The sequence below is a fragment of the Canis aureus genome, chromosome 5 (assembly GCF_053574225.1).
Source record: "Canis aureus isolate CA01 chromosome 5, VMU_Caureus_v.1.0, whole genome shotgun sequence".
Lineage (NCBI taxonomy): Eukaryota > Metazoa > Chordata > Mammalia > Carnivora > Canidae > Canis > Canis aureus.
In genome coordinates, this window is record NC_135615.1 from 13,089,246 (window position 1) to 13,109,069 (window position 19,824).

At 38.7% G+C, this 19,824-nt stretch overlaps 1 protein-coding gene across 1 annotated transcript in view; it reads right to left on the reverse strand.

Annotated features, from left to right (window-relative positions):
- The window catches only part of MALRD1 (MAM and LDL receptor class A domain containing 1), a 759,283-nt gene that overhangs the window by 597,639 nt on the left and 141,820 nt on the right, over positions 1-19,824 (reverse strand).

Here is a 19,824-nt window from a genome sequence, read left to right on the forward strand (position 1 = left end):
AACAGGAAATTATGACAACAGAATAACAAGTACTCATTCATTCACTCTTCATTCATTTGACAAAGATGTACTGCGTACACACTATAGGTTTGGCACAGGTATAGAGTCTTCTAAGAACACAGAAAAATAAAATGGGGAAAAGAAAACAGAAAAAAATCTCTGTCTTCATGGCATTTAAATAATGTGAGTGAGAAAGGTAGGGATACTAGGTGAGATATTGAAAAACAAAAGAAATAGGTAAGACATATATAATTCATTTAATGATAATAAGGCAAAAAAAAAAAAAAAGAGAGAAAGGAATAGAGCATGACAGAGTAGGGTTGAAAATTCACAGATGGTGATCAAGGGAGGTGTCCTAGAAAACCTGGCAACTAGGTAAACTCAGAGCAATCACTTTAATTTTTTGGCTTTAATTTTGAGGTATTGGAAACAATTAGGGGTGCTTTAACAAATTCTGACTTAATCCCATCCCCATGGCTACTGTATTGAGAAAAGATAAAAATAAGGTGACATCAGCAAGAAAAGGAGATTTCAAAAATTCCGATAAGGAATGATAATGGTCTGGACCAGGGAGGTAGTGATGAGATAAAAACGAGGCATTCTGGTTATATTTTAAAGGCAGACATGATAGAAATAACTGGCATCAGTTACAAAATGTAAAAAAAAGATGAATCCATATGATTTGAAGTCTTTGACCTGAGCATCTGAAACAGTGGCAACGGGGGGCGGGCCAGGATGCAAAGGAGTGGGGTCCTCCACACACCGGCCCCACCAACACCCCTAGATAACTTTCAAACCATCCTGAACACCTCAAATTCGAACTGAGATGTAAAGAACCCTACAGAGAGAAGGCTTTTCGCTTCTGACAAGGCAGGAAGGCGGAAAACAATAAAATAAAAAAGAATCCGGTGGGGGAGGGCCCGCGAGGAGCCGCCGAGGCCGGGGAGAGCCTCGGGACAGGGCGCCCCGCCCCGGGAAGCGGGAACGTTGACAATCCCCACGACTCTTCCCGGACGGAAAGAGGGACCCCGGGCGGGATCCCGGGGCGGCGGGGAGCCTCCGGGTCGGGGTCACGGACAGGGGAGGGGCGCCGGGGGAGAGCGCGCCCCACAGCCGCCCATCTCCGTAAAGGGCCGGAGCGCGCCCCGCGGGGCCTGGGGGAGCAGCCGGGGGGTCGGGCGGGGCTCCGGGCGGAGGGGGCTCCCCGGGAGCGCGACTCCAGCAGCGCAGGCCCCGGACCCCAGGCCTCCGGGGGACACAGCCGGGATCCTGCGCTGCCCCGGGACGGGCCGAGGCGGGGAGGGCCCAGGACAGCGAGGAGGCTCCTGCTCCGGCGCCCCGACCTGTGCAGATCGGCGCCCCCGCCCCGGGAGCACCCAGGCCCCTGCGGACTGGGAGCCGCGGTGGTCACGGCGGGAGCGGACTCCAGGGCTGGGGAGACCTGGCCGCCGCCTGTGGGGTTGTCCCTCCTGGTGTCACCCTGTGCCTGGGAGAGGCGGGGCTGCCAGGGGACAGGGGCCTCACCGGGGCAACAGCTCCCCCTGAGCCCTACACCCGGCAGGGGGGCGGGGCAGCGCCCAGGTGCACACACCTGCGAGTCAGCACAGCAGCCCCTCCCCCGAAGACCAGCTGGAAGGTCAGGGCAAGAGCAGGTTCACCGAGCAGCGCTGGAAAGCTCCAGACGGAGGGGAAATTGAGGGAATATAGTATATAGAATTAGAGGGTCCTCCGCTTTTTTTTTTTTTTTTATCTTATTCTTTTTCTTTTTCAATTACAACTCGTTTTTATATTAGACTAAAAATGTCCAATATTTTTTCTCTTTTCCCACCTTTAGTATAATATTTTACCTCCTCTTCATTTTTAAGATTCTTCCTTTTTGACTTTCATATTTCTACAATTACAGGTCTTAGATATATTTTTTACTTCTAAATTCCCTACAACATACTCAATTTGATTTTGGGAGATGTATGAGATATGGGTTTCTGTTTTGTGCTTGTTTTCTTTGCCTCATTTTGTTCTACAATGGTGGAAGTTAATACCTTCTAAAACATGACCAGCATGCACCCAGAACCAAGTGGTATACCATGCTGGTTCATTCTGTGAGATTATATTCTCTCTTCATTCCCATTCTGCCCCCCTCTTTTATCTAACTTATGTTTTGGTGATCAATGGTGGGGCTCTCTACATGTATTTCTGGTTTATATACATTTAGAACTGAGCATCTTCTAACATACAGAACTTAATATACTCAGAACCAAGAGGATCAACCTCTAGGACCCCTCAGGTAGACTATGTTCTCCCTCCACTACAACTTCGTCCCCACCACCATCTCCCTTTTTTCTTTTCTTTTTTCTCTTTTTCCTCTTTTGTTTTTTGTTTTGTTTTCTGTTTTTTTCTTTTACTTTTTCCTTCTTCTATGGGATTTTTGGCCTTTTATTTTTTGTTGCTTTTTAGTTATTTTTCACTTTAGTGGCCCTTTTCTTTTATTTTGTTCTCATCTTCGTTTTCATTTTCTGTTCTCTGACCTCATCAGAATCATCTACGGTGAAATTTACTTAGGTCGTGACTGATATTCTTGACTCAGCCTGTTCATACAGCCACTGTGCACTGAACAAAATGACTAGAAAGAAGAATTAACCACAAAAGAAAGAAGCAAAACTGTACTCTCTGCAACAGAGTTACAGAAAATGGGTTACAATTTGATATTAGAAAGCCAACTCAGAAGCACAATTATAAAGGTACTGGTGGCTCTGGAAAAAAAAAAAAAAGCATAAAGGACTCTAGAGACTTTTTTACTACAGAATTTAGCTCTAATCAGGTTGAAATTAAAAATAAATTAAATGAGATGCTATCCAAACTGATGTCCTAACAGCTAGGGTTAATGAGGTGGAAGAGTGAGTAACATAGAAGACAAGGTGATAGCAAGGAAGGAAGCTGAGGAAAAAAGAGAAAAACAATTTAAAAACCACGGGGAAATGTTAAGGGAAATAAATGACAGCCTCAGGAAACAACTGGGGTTCCAGAAGATGCCAAGAGGGACAGAGAACCAGAAAGTATATTTAAACAAATAATAGCTGAGAACTTCCCTAATTTGGGGAAGGAAACAGGCATTTAGAACCAGGAAACAGAGAGGTCACCCCCCCAAATCAATAAAAACTGTTCAACACCTTGACATTTAATAGTGAAACTTGCAAATTCCAAAGATAAAGAGAAAATCCTTAAAGCAGCCAGAGACAAGAGATTCTTAACTTATATGGGGAGAAATATCAGATTAACAGCAGACCTCTCCACAGAGACCTGGCAGGCCAGAAAGGGCTGACAGAATATATTCATGGTACTAAATGAGAAGAACATGCAGCCAAAAATACTTTATCCAGCAAGGCTGCCATTCCAAACAGGAGGAGAGATAAAGAGCTTCCAAGATAGGCAGAAACTGAAAGAATATGTGACCACAAAGCCAGCTCTGCAAGAAATATTAAGGGGAACACTGTAAAAAGAAGAGGACACCAAAATAAATAATCCATAAAAACAGAGACTGAATAGGTATTATGATGACACTATATTTATATCTTTCATTAGTTTCTCTGACATGAATGGGCTAAATGATTCCATCAAAAGACACAGGGCTTCAGCCTGGAAAAAAATAAATAAAAATTAAAAACCCATCTATTTGCTGTCTACAAGAGACTCATTTGAGACCTAAGGACACATCCAGTCTGAAAATGAAAGGGTGGAGAACAAGTTACCATTCAAATGGTCCTTAAAAGAAAGCAGGAGTAGCAATCCTCACATCAGATAAATTAAAGTTTATCCTAAGGACTGTAATAAAAGATGAAGAGGGACACTATATCATACTTAAAGTGTCTATCCAACAAGACCACCTAATAATCATGAATATTTATGCCCCTAATTGTGGGAGCTGCCAAGTATATCAGTCAATTAATAACCAAAGTAAAGACACACTTAGATAATACACTAATAGTGGGAGACTTTAACACGGCACTTTCCGCAAATGACAGATCTTCTAAGCACAACATCACCAAAGAAACAAGGGCCTTAAATGATACACTGGACCAAATAAATTTCACAGTTATATAAATAATTTTGCATCCAAATGCAATAGAATACAAATTCTCCTTAAGTGCATGTGAAACTTTCTCAGAATAAACCACATACAGGGTCACGAATCAGGTCTCAGCCAATACCAAAAGATTGGGATTGTCCCCTGCATATTTTCAGACCACAATGCTTTGAAACTAGAACTCAATCACAAGAAGATATTTGGAAGAAACTCAAACACGTGGAGGTTAAAGAGTATCCTGTTAAAAGATGAAAAAGTCAACCAGGAAATTAGAGAAGAATTAAAAGATTCAGGGAAACTAATGAAAATGAAGACACAACCTTTCAAAATCCTTGGGATACAGCAAAAGCAGTCCTAAGAGGGAACTACATCACAATACAAGCCTCCCTCAAAAAATTGGAAAAAATTCAAATACACTGCTAACTGTGCACCTAAAGGAACTGGAGAAAGAACAGCAAATAAAACCTACATCCAGCAGAAGAAGAGAGTTAATAAAGATCCGAGTAGAACTCAATGAAATAGAAACCAGAAGAACTGTAGAACAGATCAACAAAACCAGGAGTCGATTCTTTGAAAGAATTCATAAGATAGATAAACCATTAGTCAGCCTCATTAAAAAGAAATTAGAAAAGATTCCAATTATAAAATCATGAATGAAAGGGGAGAAATCACAATCAATACCAATGAAATACATACGATTTTAAAAACGTAGTATGAGCAGCTATATGCCAATAAATTAGGCAATCTAGAAGAAATGGATGCATTTCTAGAACACCACAAATTACCAAAACTGGAACAGGAAGAAATAGAAAACCTGAACAGGCCAATAACCAGGGAGGAAATTGAAGCAGTCATCAAAAACCTCCCAAGACACAAAAGTCCAGGACCAGATGGCTTCCCTGGAGAATTCTATCAAACGTTTAAGAAGAAACCATACCTATTCTACTAAAGCTGTTCCAAAAGATAGAAAGGGATGGAGTACTTCCAAACTCATTCTATGAGGCCAGCATCATCTTAATTCCAAAACAAAAGACCCCACCGAAAAGGATAATTATACACAAATATCCCTGATGAACTCAGATGCAAAAATTCTCAACAAGATACTAGCAAATAGGATCCAACAATACATTAAGAAGATTATTCACTATGACCAAGTGGGATTTATCCCCCGGATGTAAGACTGGTTCAACACTCATAAAGCAATCAACGTGATAGATCATATCAACAAAAGAAAAAACAAGAACGATATGATCCTCTCAATAGATGCAGAGAAAGCATTTGACAAAATACAGCATCCATTCCTGAACAAAACTCTTCAGAGTGTAGGGATAGAGGGAACTTTCCTCAGCATCTTAAAAGTCATCTACAAAAGCCCACAGCAAATATCATTCACAATGGGGAAACACTGAGAGCCTTTCCTGTAAGATCAGGAACAAGACAGGGATGTCCACTCTCACCACTGCTATTCAACATAGTCCTGGAAGTCCTAGCCTCAGCAATCAGACAACAAAAAGACATTAAAGGCATTCAAATTGGCAAGGAAGAAGTCAAACTCTCCCTCTTCGCCGATGACATGATACTCTACATAGAAAACCCAAAAGCCTCCACCCCAAGATTTCTAGAACTCATACAGCAATTTGGCAGTGTGGTAGGATACAAAATCAATGCCCAGAAGTCAGTGGCATTTCTATACACTAACAATGAGACTGAAAAGAGAGAAATTAAGGAATCAAACCCTTACAATTGCACCCAAAAGCATAAGATACTAGGAATAAACCTAACTAAAGAGGTAAAGGATCTATACCCTAAAAACTACAGAACACTTCTGAAAGATATTGAGGAAAACACAAAGAGATGGAAAAATATTCCATGCTCATGGATTGGAAGAATTAATATTGTGAAAATGTCAATGTTACCCAGGGCAATTTACATGTTCAATGCAATCCCTATCAAAATACCATGGACTTTCTTCCCTGTGTTGGAACAATTCATCTTAAGATTTGTGTGGAATCAGAAAAGATCCCGAATAGCCAGGGGAATATTGAAAAAGAAAACCAAAGCCGGGGGCAACACATTGCCAGATTTCAGGATGTACTACAAAGATGTGGTCATCAAGACAGTGTGGTACTGGCACAAAAACAGACACATAGATCAATGGAACAGAATAGAGAACCCAGAAATAGGCCCTCAACTCTATGGTCAACTAATAATTGACAAAGCAGGAAAGATTATCCACTGGAAAAAGGACAGTCTTCATTAAATTCTCTTCAATAAATGGTGCTGGGAAAATTGGACAGCCACGTGCAGAAGAATGAAACTAAACCATTCTCTTAAACCATACACACAGATAAATCCAAAATGGTTAAAAGATCTAAACATGATATTAGAATTCATCAAAATCCTAGAGGAGAACACAGGCAACACCCTTTTTGAACTTGGCCACAGTAACTTCTTGCAAGATACATCTATGAAGGGAAGGGAAACAGAAGCAAAAATGAATTACTGGGACTTCATCAAGATAAAAAGCTTCTGCACAGCAAAAGAAACAGTCAACAAAACTAAATGACAACCTACAGAATGGGAGAAGATATTTGCAAATGACATATCAGATAAAGTGCTAGTATCCAAGATATATAAAGAACTTATTAAACTCAACAGCAAAGAAACAAACAATCCAGTCATGAAATGGGCAAAAGACATGAACAGAAATTTCACCAAAGGAGACATAGACATGGCCAACAAGCACATGAGAAAATGCTCTGCATCACTTGCCATCAGGGAAATACAATTCAAAACCACAATGAGATACCACCTCATACCAGTGAGAATGGTGAAAATTAACAGCAAAAGAAACAAATGTTTGAGAGGATGTGGATAAAGGGGAACCCTCTTGCACTCTTGGTGGGAATGTGAACTGGTGCAGCCACTCTGGAAAACTGTGTGGGGGTTCCTCCAAGAGTTAAAAATAGAACTGTCCTACGACCCAGCAATTGCACTGTGCACAAAGACACAGATGCAGTGAAAAACCAAGACACCTGCACCCCAATGTTTATAGCAGCAATGTCCACAATAACCAGACTGTGGAAGGAATCTTGGTGTCCATCGACAGATGAATGGATAAAGAAGATGTGGTCTATGTATACAATGGAACATTAGTCAGCCATTAGAAAGGATGAATATCATTTGCTTCAACGTGGATGGAACGGGATGGTGTTATGCTGAGTGATGAAAGTCAAGCAGAGGAGGACAAACATTATATGGTTTCATTCATTCGGGGAATATAAGAAATAGTGAAAGGGATTATAGGGGAAAGGAGGGAAAATGAGTGGGAAGTATCAGAGAGGGAGACAGAACATGAGAGACTCCTAAGTATTGGAAATGAACGAGGAGTAGTGGAAGGGGAGACAGGTTGGGGGATGGGGTGACTGGGTGATGGACACTGAGGGGGGCATTTGACAGGATAAGCACTGGGAGTTATATGTTGGCAAATCGAACTTCAATTAAAAATATTTTTAAAAATGAAACAATGGAAACACCATTTATGAAATGGAGAAGACTGTGAAGAAGTAGGTTTTGGGAGAGAGGGGGAAACAGGACCTATGTTTTGGACATGCTATATTTAAGATCCTGTTAGGTATTCAAGTAATCATGTCTAGTGGAGACCTAGATATATTAATCAGTCTGTACCTCAGGTGAAAATTTCAGGCTGGAGATATAAATCAGAAAATAATGAAAGTGGCAAGAATAAGGCACAAAAATAAGAGAAGGATTAAGAGTGATTCCTAGTGTCAAGGACATCAAGTCAAGTAGGTATTAAACTATCAATGTCAAAAGCCGGTGATAGGTTTGATGAAGATTGAGAAGAGACCCCTGGATCTAAATCACTGGTGACTTTGATGAGAACAGTGTCTGCTTGATGGTAACAGCAAAGCCCTCACTAAAGTGAATTTAAAAAATTCTAAAGATAAAAGCTAAAGGCAATATATGTAATTATTTTTAGGTATATATTTTGTAAAGGAAAGGGAAAAATGATGTGATAGCTGAGGAAGAATTAGGATGGAGAGAAAAACATTTTTTAAGATGTGAGATACAAAAACTGTCTTTAGGCCAATAGAAAAGTCTCTGGAGTCATGTCAGGCAGGCATGGGTTCTACTTATAGGAGAAAGGGGTGACAATTGCTGGGAGCATGGACGGTTTATCCAGGATAAAGGAGAAAAGAGAGTTTGTAGATAGGTTGAAGGCTTGTTGGAGCTTACTAAAATCTTTCTGATTGTTCCTATTTTCTCAGTGAAATAAGATATAAGATCATCATCTGAGGCTAGGGACATGAACGCTGAAGATGGATATTAAAGACAGGAGAAAAATGTGCTATACCCTGAGGTAAATGGGTGAGTGAATGGAGTAGAGAAATACAATGATTCCTTGGAAGTACAAGAACAAAAATAAGGCAGTGATCATCCACATACAGTGAGGACAGACAACACTGCTTGTTTTCTTCCCCAGCCACATTCAGCTGCACAGCTGAGGGGGCTGAGAGGCACAGTTAATCTGTTAGTGCTGGGCAGCTCAGGTGGCTCAGCAGTTTAGCACCGCCTTCAGCCCAGGGCATGATCCTGGAGACCCAGGATCGAGTCCCACATCAGGCTCCCTGCAGGAAGCCTGTCTCTCCCTCTCTCTCTCTTTGTGTCTCTCATGAATGAATAAATAAACCTTTTTATGAAAATCTGTTAGTGCTTTAGTGACTATCAAAGGACAACAAGGAAGTTGAAGGTCGACGTAAGGCAGTCATTCCAATATGAAGCAATGGAATTTAAACTGCCTAAGAAGGGAAGTCAGATATGAAAGGATGAGAGACACTGAAGTGTTGGTATGATCAGCAGATTGTAGGTACTGGTAACACTGATATATTGATGGAATGGTAGAAACACAGGAAGAGAGCTAAAAATGGTAGGAAGTAGCTAAAAAAGGAAGATGGTTTGCAGGTTAGGGGTTCTAGTTACTGCTAAGAAAACACATACTACTTTTCATGCAAAAGGAAGAATGACTCAGAAGGTGGAACCAAGAGTCCAGACAACAGAAGTAAGAACCCATATCTTACAACCAAATCAAAGAACTCCAGCTCAACTTTTCCCAGCTACATTTCAAAACTGCTTTGAACCAGTGATTTCTTTTTCTACCTTCCATTCTCCCTCTCCTTATTAACTAAAATGTCAGGTGTTATCCTGATGCCTGTCCTATGATTATATGTTAAGAATTTTGGAAGGAGATAACTTCTATAGTTAATTTCACAGGTTAACAGATGGAAGGAATTGTGTCTAGGAGATCTACCACATTTACTTGATAATTTGCATGATGATTTCTAGATTTACAGAGAGACTAGATTTAATTGAAGATTTAGGCTTTTTATTGTGGCTATAATGGAGTGAAATCCTTGGAAATCATGGGAAAAGGTGAATGCATTTTGTATATGAGAGGAATCACAGGGACCAGCGATTAAATTACAGTAAGCAGATTTGTAACATAGCCCTCATGGTCTCCAACCCTGCTGTTATAACATTATTAAGTTATGTTACATGGCAAAGGAGTTTTGCCAATGTAACTAAGGCTACTAATCAGTTGATCTTAAGATATGAAGCTATCTGTTTAAACTAACCTAATCAAATATAGTCATGACTACCATTATTAACATGTACTCATTAATGAAATTTCACAATCCAAATATAATTGTGAGATCCTGATGAGCCTGAGTTAACTTATATTTCCATATATACATATATGGAAATGTGTGTATACATATATCACAATTTATGTATGTGTATATATAGCCCAATATATATAGTGTATGTATGTATGTGTGTGTATGTGTGTATCCCAAAGAAGATCAATTTAGATTCTTGCTAACTCTGAAAATTTAAGAGACAGTGGCATCAACAAGATGCTGACATAGGTCATTTCTGCTTTATTCCCCTTCAGAAAAACAACTACTGACAAACAAGACACAGCTGAGAAAATCCTAGAATACAGAGATGATACTGAAACATCCCCTGCATCACAGAGACCAAGACAGACTGTATTAGAAGGGTAAGAGAAGCAACTATATTCTGACTACTTTGTCTTTCTCCCAGACAGGAGCAACACCACATGGAAAGGTCTTCCCTGAACCTCCAGTTCCCCCCAAAAGAAGAGAACTCAAGGGGACAATCAGCACCACCACCACCACCCCACCACTGCAGATTACTTCATGAGAGCCCCTACTCTGGTCCCATGCCATGAGAATTGCAGGGGAAACTGTGAGGCTTGCAATAACCAACACACAGATCTTAGCAGATGGAATTCATGACTACAACTCCCCAAGTGATTAGTAATCCAAGTAGTGGCCCCAACCAGCAGCTTTGCTCATCACCAGAACCAAGTCTGGGACAAACTGTGACCAGAGAACTCACTGGAGTACAGGTCTGCTTCATTTGGGTTCTCATACAAGTTTTGCTGACTCTAGAAACTGTACCCAAGCAAGGAGTTGTAGCTCCATCTGCTGGGGAGACTGTCTTCTGGTCCATCTTGCCAGAGGGCACTGACAAGAAAACCTAAAAGCTGTATAGCTCAGCAATACTCCAACCAAGAGGTGTGTGGGTGGTTCTGACAGTCCCCAAGGCGAAGCCAGTACAGGGTATGAAAAATTCCCCTGCTGCACCCAGGCAGGGGAATTAATTCACAGCCAAGGCTGAGGGTGCATCATGGCCTCACCCAGAAGAAAAACTCGTTTGGGGAACATGTGAGCAAGGCCAGGAGGCGCCCCTCCCAACCCCACCCAAGCAAGTAACCTGAAACACAGCCACACCCACTGTGGCTCCCAGGCCCCATCTGACCAGAAGGGCTGGCAAGGATATCTGGAAGCTCTGTAACCAACAATGTGTAAGCCAATAAGCAGAAAGGCAGAGCTAACTGTCTCTAGAGCAAAGCCAGTACCAGGTGTAGAGGGGTGGCCTGCTGTACCTAGGAAGAGGAATTAACTCATAGCCAAGGTTGAGAGTAGCTTCTGGCTCTCACTGAGTCAAAAGACAGAAAAGCAGAGAAGCCTGGAGCAGCACCATCCCATTCAGAAAAGGGAACTAAAACAGCCCCACCACTGAGGATAGCATCTCCCAGCCCCACCTGACCAGAAGGGCTGGTGAAAAATGGGAGCTACAACAAGCCAGCAATACTGTAGCCAAGAGACAGACAGGCATATACAACAGTGAGCAGAGCAAAGCCAGTGGCTGATATTTGGCCAGGGAACTTGGGACACAGGTCAGGATAAAATAACACACAAAGAGCTTTATTGCCTTTAAAGGTGCCCCTCCCACTGCTCCTGGGCAGAGAAACTAATTCATAGCCCCAAGTATATTAATATAGCCTTCAACTTTTGTGACCTGGGAACCTAACAAGAGCACATGGGGAGCTGCTGTACAGGCCATCCAAAAGCTCTGCTTCTAGCTGCACTTGAAAAGAGAGAACAGCCCATGGCTTTCTACATCTGCAGAGCAGATGACCAAGAAATTCAGTGCACACTCTTGTGTAGATTCAGGTACCCTCAAATGAGCCATGCGGACACTGGGTCCTCCCCTGCTAGTGAAAGGAAATGAATTTACAGCCCTGTCTACTAAATGTAGTACCCAGTCCAGACCATCTAGTAAGCCAGATGGAAAATTCATGCAACTGGGGGGCACATCTTACAGATTTCCACCTCTTTCCCTATACCCAAACTTAGAGCTTGGAAAGTTGCCTTGCCAAAAACTAGACCATAATAGCAGGCACCACCTGCCCAAAATCAGTGCCTAGTGACCTAAACTGAGGTGACTATTGAAGATCTATCTCTGCCAAAGCAAATCTATAGAGTCTAGAAGAGGAGCCAAATTATTCAAGTGTGCAGATACCAATGTACGAAATCAAAGATAACAAAATCCAAGTAAATATGAGACCATCAAAGGAAACTAATAGGGACACCTGGGTGGCTCAGTGGTTGGGCACCTGCCTTTGGCTCAGGGTGTGATCCTGGATTCCCAGGTTCAAGTCCCTCATCAGGCTCCTTGCATGCAGTCTGCTTCTCTGTCTGCCTGTGTCTCTGCCTCTCTCTCTCTCTCATGAATAAATAAATAAAATCTTAAAAAAAGGAAACTAATAAAGTTCTAAAAACTGACCCTAAAAAAATGAAGATCTAGGAACTATCAGATTTATAATAATTTTCTTAACTTTAGGTAACTACAATAACACATAGACAATTAAATGAAATTAGGAAAATAATCCATGAATAAAACAAGAAGTTTTATTGACATAGAAACAGCAACCAGAAAAAAAACCCAACAAACCCAGAAATAAAAAGAAATCCTAGAGTTAAAAAAAAATAGTAATTGAGCTGAAGTAGTTAATAGAATTTCAAAAGTACACTTAGCCATGCAGAAGGAAAGAATTAGTGACCTAAAAAATAAGACATAGGAAAATTATCCAGTCAGAGAAACAAAAAGATAAAATGAGAAAGAGTGAAAAAATCCTAAGGGACTCATAAATACAATGGGTATTCCAGGAAAAGAGAATGAGAAAGGGCAGAAGCAAACTGAAAGCAATAGTGGTTAAAAATTTCCCAAACCTGGGAAGAGAAATGAACATACAGAACCATAAGGCTCAAAAGACCTGAAATAGGCTGACTTTGAAAAAAGCTGTACCAAAAAGGACCAATTAAATTGTCAAAGCCAAAGAAACAATTTTAAAAGCATTAAGGAAAAAAGAGAAAAGTACATACACGGGAACTTCTATGACTATAAGCAGATTTCTCAACAAAGACTTTTTAGGACAGGACAAAATGGGATGACATATTCAAAATATTGAAGAATAATTAAGAATTCTATACCCAGCAGAGCTGTCCTTTAGAAATGGAGAAATAAAGACTTTTCCAAACAAAAGATGAGGGAGTTCATTATCACTATACTTGCCTTATAAGAAACACTAAGGGAATTCTGAGTAAAAGTAAAACATAAGCCTTATAAAAATATAAAAAGAAAGTATAGGGATGCCTGGGTGTCTCAGTGGTTAAGCGTCTGCCTTTGTGGTCCAAGGCATGATCCTGGAGTCCCGGGATCGAGTCCACATCAGTCCCTGGAGTCCCACATGTAGGCTCCCTGCATGGAGCCTACATCTCTGTCTATGTTTCTGCCTCTCTCTCTGTGTCTCTCATGAATAAATAAATAAAATTTAAAAAAAAAAGAAAGTATAAAACTCACTGGTAATAGTAAACAGTAAAGGTTAGATTCTGTAATATGGTGATGGTGGTGCATCATTCACTTACAACTCTACTTTAAAAGTTAAAATAAAGGTAGTAAAAATACAATAACTACAGTAATTGTTATTAGTTACGAATACAAAAAATATGTAAATTTTATAAGAAATTACCTAAAATATGAGGGGGAGAAGAAGTAGAAGTATCAACTTTAGGAATTTCAGGAAGTAAAGTTGTTATCAGCTTAAAATAGGGTTTGTGATTTTAAGATGTTTTATGTAAGCCCATGAAAACCACAAAGAAAAAAACTGTAGCAATCACACAAAAGAACAGGACAAAGAAGGCAAAGGATACTAGTACCAAAAGACATTAAAACAAAAAAGAAAACATGGAACAATACATCTCCAGAACAACCAGAAAACATTTTTTTAAAGATTTTATTTATTTATTCATGAGAGACATGGAGAGAGAGGGAGAGACATGGGCAGAGGGAAAAGGAGACTCCCCATGGGGAGCCAGATGCAAGACTCAATCACAGGACCCTAGGATCACGCCCTGAGCCAAAGACATATGCTCAACCACAGAGCCACCCAGCATCCCAAAAGCAAGTTTTTAAAAGGCAAAAATAAGTCCTGATCTATCAATAGCTACTTTAAATGTAAATAATTCTCCAATCAAGACAGAATAGCTAAATGAATTTAAAAGAGAAAGAAAAGAAAGATCTAATACTTTAGCCTCAAAGATGCACATAGACTGCAACTAAAAGGAAAGGAAGAGATATTTCAAGAAAATGGTAATGAGAAAAAAAAAAAGGCAGGAATAGCTGCATTTATATCAAACCAAGAGGCTTTAAAATCATAAAAAAGAGAGGCACCTGGATGGCTCAGTCAATTAAGTGTATGCTTTGGGCTCAGGTCATGATCCCCAGAGTCCCCAGCAGGGAATTTGCTTCTCCCTCTCCCTCTGCCCCTACTCATGCTCTCCCTCTCTCAAGTAAATAAGTAAAATATGTGAAAAAAAGAAAAAAACAAAGTAAAATTATAAAAAGAGAGAACAAAAAGGTCATTATTTAATGATAAAGGGGTCAATACATCAACAAGATATAACAACTAGATATTTATGGAACCAACATCAAAGCATCTGAATAAATAAAGCAAAAAAGAACAGAGATAAGAGGAGAAATAAACACTAATACAATAACAGTTAAAGACTTTAACATGTTACGCTCAACAATAGTAGATTATCCAAGGAATCTGTAAGTTAATAGCAGATTTGAACAACACTAGAGGCCCAATGGACTTAGACATATACAAAACATTCTATGCAATAACAGCCAAATTCATTCTTCTTAAGTGCACATGGAACGTTGTCTAGCATATACTATATGGTAGGCCATAAAACAGGCCTTACCAAATTTGAGAAAATTAAAACCATATCAATTATTTTTCTCTGATCACAATGATGTGAAAATAGAAGTTGAAAATAAGGAAAACAGGAAAATTCATGAATACTCAGAAATTAAATAACACATTCTTGAACAATCAATGAATCCAAAAAAAAAAAAAAGGTGAAATAAAAGTTCTGTGAGACAAATGAAAATGGAAACATTACAAAAATTAAGGGGTGGAGCAAAAGCATTTCTAGGAGGAAAATTCATACCAATAAATGCCTACACTAAGAGGCAAGAAATATTCCAAATAAATAACCTAACTCTATCCTTTATGAACCAGAAAATAACTGAGCCCAAAGTTAGCAAAGAAAATGGAAAACAATGAAGATTAGAGCAGAAATAAATGAAATGGAGAAATTAAAAACAATAGAAAAAAAATTAACCTAAGAGTTATTTCTTTGAAAAGATAAAATTGATACATTTTTAACAGGAAAAAAAAAAGAACTCAAATTACAAAATTATAAGTGAAAAAGGAGATATGACAATGAATACCACAAAGGTACAAAAATTCATAAAAGGTTACTACAACCAACTATACACCAGAAAACTGACAACTGAGAAGATATAAAAAATTTCTTTGAAACATACAACTTACTAAAATGGACTCAGGAATAAATAGAAAATCTGTCTAGACTAATTACTAGTAAGGAGAGTGAATCAGAAAAGGAAGAAGGAAGGAAGGAAGGAAGGAAGGAAGGAAGGAAGGAAGGAAGGAAGGAAGGAAGGAAGGAAACAGAGAACAAAGGAAAGAAAGAGAAAGAAAGGGATCCCTGGGTGGCGTAGCGGTTTGGCGCCTGCCTTTGGCCCAGGGCGCGATCCTGGATCCTGGAGACCCGAGATCGAATCCCACGTTGGGCTCCCAGTACATGGAGCCTGTTTCTCCCTCTGCCTATGTCTCTGCCTCTCTCTCTCTCTCTCTCTCTCTGTGACTATCATAAATAAATAAAAATTAAAAAAACAAACAAACAGAAAAAGAAGTTCCTATGAAGAAAAGCCTAGAACCAGATGGCTTCACTGGTACATTTTACTAAACTTCTAAGAATTAATATACCAATATTCTCAAACTTCTCCAAAAAAACAAAAAGTAGAGAACATCCCCAAATAAGCCTTATGAGGTCAGCACTATCTTCGTTCTCAAAGACAGATGAGAACCCTACTAAAAAAGAAAACTATAGGCCAATATCCCTGATGATTATAAATGGGAACATTCTCAACAAAATACTAGAAAAGATATCAGCAGCCTATTAAAAGGACCATTCACCATAATCAACTTGGATTTATCCCTGGGATGAAAGGATGGCTCAAAATATGGAAATTGATCAATGTGATACATCACATTAATAGAGTGAAAGAAAAGAATCCTATTATCATCTCAATAGACACAGAAAAAGCATTTGACAAAATCCAACAGTCATTCATGAGAAAAACAGTTAACAAATGAGGTATGGAAGTAACATACCTCAAAATAATAAAGGCCATATTGACAAGCCCATAGCTGATATCACACTCAATGGTGAAAGGTTGAAAGCTTTTCTTCCAAAATCAGGAACAAGATAAAGTGCCCACTCTCACCACTCCTCTTCAATATAGTACTAAAAGTCCTAGCTAGAGCAATTAGTCAACAAACAGAAAAGGCATCAGAATTCAAAAGGTAGAAGTAAAATAGTCTCTATTTGCAAATAACATGTTTTTGTATAGAGAAAATCCTAAATATTCAACCAAAAAACTGTTAAAATAATCAACAAATTGAGCCAAGTTGTAAGACACAAAATTGACATACAAAATAAAATTTCTATAATAACAAATTTTCTGAAAAGGAAATAAAGAAACATATCCAATTTATAATTGCATGAAAAACAATAAAATACTTAGGAATAAATTTAAGGAAGTGAAAGATCTATGCTAACAACTGTAAGACAATGATGAAAGCAATTGAAGAAGACATAAATGAATGGAAAGGTAGGGCAGCCCAGGTGGCTCAGCAGTTTAGTGCCACCTTCGGCCCAGAGTGTGATCCTGGAGACCCAGGATCAAGTCCCACGTTGGGTTCCCTGCATGGAGCCTGCTTCTCCCTCTGCCTGTGCCTGTGTCTCTGTTTCTTTCTCTGTATCTTTCATGAATAAATCAATAAAGTCTTAAAAAAAAAAAAAAAAAGGAAAGGTATCCTATGTTCCTGGACTGGAAGAATCACTATTATTAAAATGTCAATACTACCAAAAACTATCTATAGATCAATGCAGTCCCTATTGAGATTCCAGTGACTTTTTTTTTTTTTAGCAAAAATAGAAAAAAAAACTTAAAATTTATATGAAGCCAAAAAAAAAAAAAAAAAAAGGCAAAGAAATCCTGAGAAAGAACAAGGCATGAGGCATTCTTGTTCCTGATTTTGTTATATTTATTATAAAGCCATGGTCACTAAAACAGTAGAATACTGGCACAGAAGCAAAGAGACCAATGGAATAAGGAATCAGAAACAAATACAAGCATATATGGTCAACAAATATTTGAGAAGTGAGTCAAGAATGCCCAATGAAGAATTGTCTTCAATTCTTCAATAAATGATGTTGGAGCAAATGGATACTCACATGTAAAAGAATGAAACTGGACCCATAGCTTACACCACTCACAAAATTAACTCAAAATTAAATAAATGCTTTACTGTGAGACCTGAAACCATAGAACTCCTAGAAGTAAAATACAGGATAAAAGCTCCTTGACACTGGTCTTGGTAATTATATTTTGGAAATCACACCTAAAATGTAACCAAAAAATAAAAAATAGACAAGTGGGAATACATCACACTAAAAAGTTTCTTCACACCTGAGGAAGCCATCAACTATTGAAAAGACAACCTACAGAACGGGGAAACAATATTCACAAACCATATATCTGATAAGGGATTAATAGCCAAACCAAATAAATAATGCACATAACTCTATGGCAGAAAAATCACCCAATTTAAAAATGAGCAAAAAACCTAATAACCATTTTTCAAAAAAAGATACACAGATAGGCAACAGGTATATGAAAAGATGTTCAACACCTCTAGTCATTAGGGAAATACATATTAAAACTACAATGAGATACCACCTCATGCCTGTTAGAATGGCCATCATCCAAAAGCAAAAGATAACAAATGCTGGTATGGATGTAGAGGAAAGAGAACACTTGTGCACCCTTGGGGGGGGGGGGTGGGTGTTGTAAACTGGTACAGCCACTGTGGAAAACAGAATGAAGGCTCCTCAAAAATTAAAAATAGAACTAGTTACAGTCCATTTCTGGGAATATATCCAAAGGAATTGAAAACACAAGAAAAGATAAATGAACCTCCCGATACACAGCAGCATTATTTATAATAGCAGAAACAGGGAAACAATCTAAGTGTCCAATGATGGAGGAATGGTTAGAGCAGTTGTGGCATATATGGTTGACTCCTGAACAACGAGGGATTTAGAGGTGTGACCCTCCACATAGTTGAAAATCTGCATATAAAATTTAACTTTCCAAAATTAAGAGGCAAACTCGTAATAGCTTACCATTGACTGGAAGCCTTACTAATAGTATAAACAGTCAACTAATACATACTTTGTTTATGTATTATATATTGTATTCTCACAATTAGGTAAACTAAAGAAAGGAAGGCACTATGATGTATACCTTAAACCTCATTCAGTGATGTGTGTCAACTATCTCTCAATAAAAGTGAAAAGAGATGAAAAGATACAATTTTCACTTGCTTTTTTGATCATTTTTTTCCCATAAACACTCTCCTCCAGCCACACTGGTCCCCTTGCTATTGCTCAACTCAGTATGCTCAACTCAGTATGCTCCTGTTTCAATTCTTTCTTTGTGCCTGGAACACTTTTACCTAAAATATCCTTAAGATTTATTTCCTCATCTTTTCAAGCCTTTGCTTTAAATCAGTGTGTCATTGAAATCTACTATGACCACCCTATTTAAGTTTGCAAAGTTCTCTGCCAACCACATCATTTCCCCATTACCCTTACCAGGACTTTTTTTTTTCTTCAGCATTATGCCCTTCAAAAATATGTAATTTACTCATTTATTATAGGTTCAGCCTCTCCCCAATTAGGAAGCAGGCTCTGAGAGCAAAGGAATATCTGCATTTTTGCTTACTGTGGGATCTCAGATCATGCATGTTATATAGCAGGTACTCAAAAAACGAGCACTAGTGACATTCCTTTTTCTAATATGAAATTTTCTCCTTTCTCATTTTCATCAAATTCTTGGTTCTATTTAAGAGTTAGACCTATTTGCTGGTATCCCAAAACAACCCTACTTAATAGTTCATCCACTTCTAATTTTTCTTCAAAGGCTTATCTTTCCTTACATTTCCTTAATTATGAGCTTCTCCTTAGGGTTTAGTATTTGACCCTTTATCCTTCTTTATATTTACACTTAATAACCTCTCTCCTTTGAATAGAGGAGACTTCATTTTTCAGACTTCAGCTAGAATGGAAAATTTTAAATGGTCTGCCATGTCAAAGTTTTAGTTAAGAACACTGGACCTTACTCTCACCCAGGTAAATCCAGTAAAGTATCAAAGCTTCAATTATTTATGTCAATAAATCCAAATATTGTTTCTCTAATGCACTGTTCTCTTATTAGTGCCAAAAAAAAAAAAAAAAAGTAATGATCTCCTTCCTCCCTCCTGCTCCCCACCCCCCTCAATCTATATCTTAGAAGTCAAGATAAAAATTCAGGAGTATTACTTAAAACATCCCTTTTCCCTTTCTCCCAAAACTCAGCCAAGTGTTTCTTTATTCTACTTATTAAATTTTTATTATGACCTATCTCTTCCATGTCACTTCTGTTCATGATAATCTCTTACCTTTCCTCTTAAAGCCTCCCAACTGAAACCATTATTTCCCTACTTTCCCCTTCAATACATTCTACACACTGCCAAAGTATAAACACTTAAAGACCTTTAAAATTCATGCAATTGCATAAAAATCCTTAAATGGCTTTCCTATTATTTAGTATAATAGTCTTACCATGGTTAAGCTAATACTCAACAATCT